The sequence below is a fragment of the Hippoglossus stenolepis genome, chromosome 6, assembly GCF_022539355.2.
Source record: "Hippoglossus stenolepis isolate QCI-W04-F060 chromosome 6, HSTE1.2, whole genome shotgun sequence".
Taxonomy (NCBI): domain Eukaryota; kingdom Metazoa; phylum Chordata; class Actinopteri; order Pleuronectiformes; family Pleuronectidae; genus Hippoglossus; species Hippoglossus stenolepis.
In genome coordinates this window covers 6,136,171-6,143,184 of record NC_061488.1, presented here as the reverse complement: position 1 = coordinate 6,143,184, position 7,014 = coordinate 6,136,171, and positions in this window count along the sequence as shown.

The following is a 7,014-nucleotide window of genomic DNA, read 5'->3' as shown; positions in this document are numbered from 1 at the left end:
CAACAATCAAATGTGCTGCAGCTGTTTCTGTATCTGCTCTAAAGACAGAAATATAATATACTATACTATTCTATACTATACTGCCCTTTACTGTATATACTATACTATACTCCTCTTTACTATGATATAATATACTACACAAATCTTTAATATACTATGCTACACTATACTATACTAGTATACCGTACCTTAACCATATTATACTACACTATACTATACAATAGCATACTATACTACACTATCATAAAGAATACCATACTGTATAACACTATCCTATACATTACTATTCTATCATACACTACACCATCCTATACAATACTGAATTACACTATCATATACTATACTAGTCTATACTATTCTGTACTATACTCTATTGTGCTGTGCTGAACTATATTGTAATATACTATAATTGACTGTACAATATTCTTCTACATTACACTACATTATACTGTACTGTACTATACTATACAATACATTTTAAAACTAGTCTATACTACACCTACTATACTATACTGTACTACACTATACTATACCGTACTATATTGCACTGTACTGTGATGATACTGTACTAAACTGTACTATAGTCTGCTTTTCATTACTTCTTCATTACACAACGCTATACTACACTATACTGTACTGTACCATATTATACAATACATTTTGGAACTATACTATACTATACTATACTATACTATACTATACTATACTTATTGCAGTCTTACAGGGCACACATTTATTATTTTAAGACAGATATTAAAGCAGGAATAATCCCTGATAATAATAAATTGCTGTTGATAGAAATTAACTGTGCTAGTGAGAGTAAACAGAGTGAAGGTCCTACACTCACAGGACTGCAGGAAGCAGCTGCTGAAGAAGACCCAGTACCAAGAAAACACTCAGTGATATTTACAGTAACCCTAAAGCCAAACAAAATCTAATACTTTGACATTTTTGACATCAGTTGCCAACACAAGATAACAAGAACTGAAATAATGAGAAACGCCTTCAGTTAAATAAGTTTTCATAAAAATAGCAAGTTAAGAAAAACATAAAATGGATCAACACACATCAGCTTGCAAAGTGAGAACGTTTTTTTCACTGGGTTTTCTCAGGCATGCATGTCAAATCTGGCATCTGTGTAAGAAGCATGGATGACAACACCAGCAATGGCCTGATCAACAGGAATGCTAAGAAGTACTGCAGAGAGGATCATGGTTTTAATGACAACAACATCCATTTAAAAGCTTGTATATGCACGGTACTGCGGAGAGAATCAACATCTTCAGGTTCCTCTGGGTTCACAATAAAGACCTGAGGTGGTCAACTGATAATAAGTCAGAGGTGAGATCTGCAGACCAGCATAGTTTCTTCCTCAGGGGACTGAAGAGGTTTGACATGGACAAGAGGATATTCTGTAAGCGCACATTTACGCACCATTGAGAGCATCCTCTCTGGCTGCATCGCAGCCTGAAATGGGAGCAGCTGTAAGCAAGACAGTAAAGCCCTGCAGAGACTGATCAAAGCTGCTCAACGCATCACCGGATCTGAACTGCTATCCGCGCAGGAGCTCTGCATCCAGAGGAGCATGAGGAAAGCTGGAAGAATCATCAAGGACACAAGGACAATAAATGTCACTAGTAATTTAATTGGACCAGGGCTTGAGGAACCCTCTCGTGCCGAGCTGTGCTGCCCATACGGCTGAACCACAAGTCTTCCTGCAGCTGTAAAATTACTGAAACAAAAACGACACGTGATCTCACTTTTCAGGAGGATTCAAGACATTTTTTTAATGACAAATTCTGCTTTGCCATCCAATGAAAAATTGGCACCAGAAACGCTGAATGTATTTCATTCTGCAGGTTTTAAGACTCTTCCCTTATGTTCTCTATCCACTAATTCCAGAAATCTCTGACTGTGTGTATGTGGATCATGTATCTCAAGAACCGTTCATCTTATCATCTTCACACTTGGCATGAGTATTGTGAAGGGCTCATGGAAGTGCCGTGTCGAATTTGGTGCGATTTGGAATCACAAAACATTTGATATTACTAAACTTTGAAAAAACTGTCAACCATCGCTCTGAAGCACCTGCGGCTGGGACTCATTGATCAGGGAAACAGTGCGACCACAACGGACATGTTTTCTGCATCAGGTGCATTCACGACAACAGCAACAACAACTGATTCTCCAGTTTTACGCGTACTGAGTCGAGCTTCACCGAACTTTACATGAACAGGTGAACAGCTCTTCGTGCAGCAGCGGTGGTGCAGCTTCAGGTTTCTGTGGACTGAGTCCAGCAGCAGGTCTTTACTTGCCGTGGCTAAATGACTGCAGGTCACTTTAACAGTTCCATAAAGAAAAGCTGGAAGCAGTATAACGATGAGCCAAAGAAATAACCCATTCCAAACAGGGACACTGCACTAATTTATTTTTTCTTTTAATCCAAATTGTTTTTCTGTTTTATTTTTAATTAATTCCTCCCGTGTTTGTCGCGCTGTTCCAGTCAAACTTTATTTGGAAGTCTGCTCTTTTTAAGTCTTAAATGTATTTTTTTAACTTTTCTTACTGTCAACAAATGAGTCCTTTCAGCAAATGTCCAGAAACAACATATCCTCGAGTCACAAAGTCCTGGAGACACTGCAGAGGGCAAATATAGATCATGTATTATGTTGTTTAATTTCCAGGACTTGTTGCAAGATTTTTTTTCTTTTTTTTTTGAAAGGATGAAAACCAACAATGGATTAATCCATTTCTCAAGACTCTGCAACTTCCCTATCCTCTTGTGGCACTAAGACTCAAGCCCATTGGTTTCTTCTCAGATGTAAATCCTTAAAATCAGGTCACAATTATCCCTCTGTACGTAGCTTCATTTCTTTAAAAAAGGCTTAGTCAATTCCCCAAACAGCTGGGTGCTGCCACATTCAGCAGAAGTTACTCGCACAGGACTAAATGGTTGGTTTTTTTGGTTCTATTTTGAGCCGTGGATTAATTCACATTTGATGAGCATTAGCAGATAACAGATATCTATTGACTCAAAATAAAAACTACAACCATGTCACCCAGTGGTTTTAAAACAGGAGGAATAAGCCATATAAGACACATGCATAAGCATAAATGCATAACACTTGTTAGTAAAAGCATTTATAGTATTCAGTCGTTTTAGTATCGTTGGCAGTTTTATTTTAATGATTTCATTTTGTTCAACCTTTTTTTCAAACTTATGTAATAGCACCACTGAAAAGCAGAAAATGGGGTTTTAACTATTTTCACTCTACCCATTGACAACTTCTCTACAAGCGTTTCTAAACTACATGAAATCTAAATTTAGAAATAGAAACACTGTTCCTACAAACCGTGCGTGGCACAGAGAAGTTTCCATTCTCATCTGAGAAAACCTATGGGAACTACTTTAAAGACAATTCATTGACTCGCCCATATGGTTTATAGGTTTCTAAATGGCTCCACTTCTCTGTGGGAAAAGAATGGGAATTTAATCACACACCTTTGGCAGGCTTAGCGTGGCAGCTGCGACCGTCAACAATCTCATCATGTCAGCCCGGGACTCAGGAGAGACTGCCCTTGAAACACAAAGAACCTCTGAGGACATTGATTCACTTCAGCCACTGTGGCGTTCATTTTGCGATTACACAAGGCCAGTGTACTCTAAACCCCTCGCGACACAGTGCGCGCTGGGTATCAAAATAAGTTGCACATTAATGCCGCGCACATTCCCAGAGAGAGCCGCCATCATCACCGCTCCCCTGCCCGTCGATAGTTTCAGTACGGGGTAATGATACACTTAATTATCTTGGGTCCTGGCCAGAAATGCGAAGATGACACAATTTGGTAACAGAATCCCAGTATTACAAGGTTCCTGATGTGTAATTACACAGATGTTATGAGCGAATCAGGTATCGTATATGGGCCTGCAGTTGATTTGTGCCATCATGTCACATCCTGCTTTTCATTCTGAGCCAAGGACAAGCCGATACGCCTCAGTTGCTCTTATAATTATTTCTGCTTCTCTCCCTTTTCCATGCCCAGTCTCTCCGTCATGCTCTCAGTCTCAGCCCAGGCCTGGGCGTCGATCCCCGGGGACACGACGCTGGAATGCCTATCTCAGACGTCTGCACATGGGGATCGGGAGCTATCTCAGATTCAATACAATTTTCCCAAATCAAGACAGAGGATTTCAATGAAATCTTACAATATTATCTCTGGGCTCGAAATGGTCACTCAAGTGTGCTGCCCTGATGGAGTGATAACACAGCCCGCTTATTTTCTATCATCCAAATGCCACTGATCACATCTAGCTGCACGTGTGCACAATCTATAGATGCTACAGAGCTTGTGGGCAGTTGTCATCCGTCCATTCTTCAGCTCCTCAATCAAATTTGCTCGTATAAAGCGCTGTAATGCAGCGTGCTATTCAAAGGATAGATTATAATCCACAGGACAATCCTTGTATTCTTCTTGTAATATGCACACCACAGTAGCACCGTCCCCAGACATGCAAGCTTCAGTGGTTGTCTGTGTTCACCAGATAAAGAGGAACAATGCTTCTAATAGGCAGCAGAGAGTCTCCACGACCAGTGTTTCAGCGCCGCACATTTGTTCTCACAAAGGCTAAATGTATTTTGAGTGGCAGATTAAGGATACTGGTCAGGGGCTGTGCATTGTCAACTCTGAAAAGTGGGGTAAATGTGTGTTGCGATGATAATTCACACATTCTTAAGGCTCGACGGCCGACAAAAAAAAAAAGAAGCCGTGCTGTTCCCCGGGTTTTGGGCAAATTTGTTTCCCAGATTGTTAATTATGGTTAACATAATCTCATTAAGTCCTCTTTGCTTTGCAACTCAATTTCTTTTACAAGCATTAGTCATGATTGAGTAGTTTGGGGGTTTAAGTTCCTCTTTTGTTTGAGTTCAGAAAAATGTCCGTCTTCTTCAGGGCTTTGTTTTATCCCATTTGTATTCCACTAGGAAGCCTGATGTCCAGCAGCAGCAGCAGCAGCAGCAGCAGCAGCTCAGTTTGTCTGGTCAAGTGTCTGTAATACCAGACTGGCTTTGCACCACGCTGGGCTTCACAGGGGGATTTCTGCTCGCTGTTCCCTAACATCCTGACGTAACGTCAATACAATACACCAGAGGTGGAATAAATATTCAGATCCTTTTAATTAAAGCAGCTAAGATCAATGTTTTTTATGATAAGCCAATGTTTAAGCCAAAAGTGAAGCCCAGGCATCTCGATAGCCCCCTCCAGTGGCTGTCTGCAGTATGGGTCATACATCCGACCTCCTCTATGTTAATGGATGGGACACGGACCAAACTAAAAAGGCAAAGTACACGTCAAATCATTTTTTCTCAAAGATGTTTTTTGTCATTTAAGGTCGATCTTATCCCACTGATGAGACCGACAGCTCAGACTGACACGATTCGCACTGTTGCTCCATCCCCTGATCGACTCTGGGCCCAAATGACGTCAGTGATGCACGATGGCAGCGTTCCAGATATTTGAGCTTTATTTACGTATAGTGGGAGGAAGTAAAGATGCATCATACGTCTATATAGAGCATCTGTGTGAGGAACCTACAGTCAGAGTCTGACTCAGCTTTTGAGAAATTTTGAGCTTCAGCTGTGTGACCTCTAAGATGTGCTAGAAGTTTAAGACGTTTAATTTGCAGCTTATTCACGAGTTGAATAACACATCGTAAAAGGTTTTCATTCAAAAATTTCACCCTCAATATCTTTTGAGGGTTATTTTGGACTATTGTCGGGAAAGAATTATATATTTGAAGATAACACCCAAGAAGGACATATTTCACTGTGTAAGAAGCATAGTGTAACAAAGTGTAATCATTCAGGAGTTTCAGCCATTTGGCTTCATCTTAAACAACGGGCAAAATAACTGAATATGCAGAAATACAGCTGTACTGAAGTAAAAAGTCAAATTTCGACCTCCCCCCCAAGAAGTTTTCATCCCTATCTACCGAACAGATTTCCACGAAACTCGCTGAAATGATGAAGACAGAACCCAGTATATTTTGTGGCGGCTCCAGGATTTTTGTTATTATCACTTTCTTTAACATTCCAAGGTGTTTTTTTGTTTTTTTTACCAATTTTCCAGGGAATAATTAATGGATCTTAATGTAAAAAAAACAAGCAAAAAAACATGTTTTCTATAATTTAGTGGGGAGAAGGAGCAAAAAGAGAAACTGACGCAAAGCACAAATGCTTTAAAAGTTAACCTACTCACAGAACAGTATCTAAGTAAACATCCTCAGTGCGGCTGCTTTGAAATGCAGCTTTCTGTGCATATATCTGTTGACAACTGTCCCCTTCGAGATGAACATGAATAATCAGCTATATGAGTGTTTTGTTGAGCAGATATCTTTCATCTTACTCACACTGCCCTCTGGGGATTTTGGAGGGTGAAACAAAGCCTGGATATATTCTGCTATTCCCTCGACACGTTCAGATGTTGACTGCTGATGCCGGAGAAGGGCTCGTTTCAAAAATATCTCCGAAATACAGACGATTTTACTATACATAAATATCAAGGTGACCATGATCGATGCCGTGCTGGCCGTTCGCAAGGAATATTGATTTCAAGAACAGGGCAGTGTTCGCCTTGTGTTCACCCTGTGATCTCTGTAAATCTCGTGTTTCATGAGGGACAACAGTCAGTTAAGACACTGCAGGGCTACGGCGTCTCGTCTCTGGAAGGTGTGATTGAGTCCCTGATAGACTGACACGGCAATTGCTCCACTGTCTGTTAGAACATGTCGACATGCCCTCTGTGTCCATGTTAGCCGCGCCGCCTGTCGATGTTTATTTTAGTCCAGCGATGTGTCATTAATAGCTCCATCCACAGGGCTGATGAATAAACTCTTAAGTCTCTGGTATTCACATGACGTTGCCCTCCCTCCGAGTGTAAACATTGTGAAGACAGATTAGTTCTGCTGCCGTGGGTAAAGAAGATTAGCAGAGATTATTAACAAACATGCTGGATTAA